The following is an 885-nucleotide window of genomic DNA, read 5'->3' as shown; positions in this document are numbered from 1 at the left end:
AAAAGTTAAAAAAATTTAGCAGAAGAAGAGAAAAAAAATTGAAAAAGAAAAAAAAATTAAATTAACTGCAAGGCTAAAGAATCATGGGGAGAAAGCCATGAGTTCTGTGCTTTGCTTTCTCCTCCTCTGGAATTCCGCTGCTCTCCTTGGTATTGAAACTGCACTCTTTGGTAGGTGAACTTGGTCCTGGCTGGGTTTCTTGTTGATCTTCTGGGGGAGGGGCCTGTTGTAGTGATTCTCAAGAGTCTTTGCCCCAGGCGGAGTTGCACCGCCCTTACCCGGGGCCGGTCTGAGTAATCCGCTCGGGTTTGCTTTCAGGAGCTTTTGTTCCCTGAGCGCTTTCTGTAGAGTTCCGGAGGGCGGGAATGAAGATGGCGGCCTCCTGGTCTCCGGCTCGGAGGAGCCGAGAGCCCAGGGCCCCACTCCTCAGTGCACCCTCAGAGAATAGCGCCCAATTACTCCCGTCACTCTGGCCTCCGGCCGCGCTCCGAGCTGACCGAGCCTGTGACCGGTTCAAGGTAACCCCAAGCTTAGAGCTCACTACTCGGCTCTGTCTCTGTAGCCGGCTTCCCCGTTCTAATACCTGTTAGCTCTGCGACATTCAGACACCCCCAATCCTTCTGTGACCCTGCGGGACCTGAGGCCACGCTGACCCCGCGTGGGCTTCACCCCGGTTAAGCCTCTGGAGCGATGTCCCTCAGCGGAACAGACTTTTAAAAGTCCTGATTTTGTGCTCCGTTACTCCGCCACTTGCCGGGAGCCGGCCTCTCCCCCCGCGGTCTATCTTCCCATCGCTTTGGATTCACTTCTCCGCCAGTCCTACCTTTCAGAAAGTGGCTGATTTTCTGTTTCTAGAGTTGTTGTTCTTCTTCTCTTTGATCTCCC

This window comes from Enhydra lutris, unplaced genomic scaffold (assembly GCF_002288905.1).
Source record: "Enhydra lutris kenyoni isolate GAN:26980312 unplaced genomic scaffold, ASM228890v2 scaffoldscaffold2, whole genome shotgun sequence".
In the NCBI taxonomy this organism is placed as follows: Eukaryota; Metazoa; Chordata; class Mammalia; order Carnivora; family Mustelidae; genus Enhydra; species Enhydra lutris.
This window is presented reverse-complemented; position numbering follows the sequence as displayed.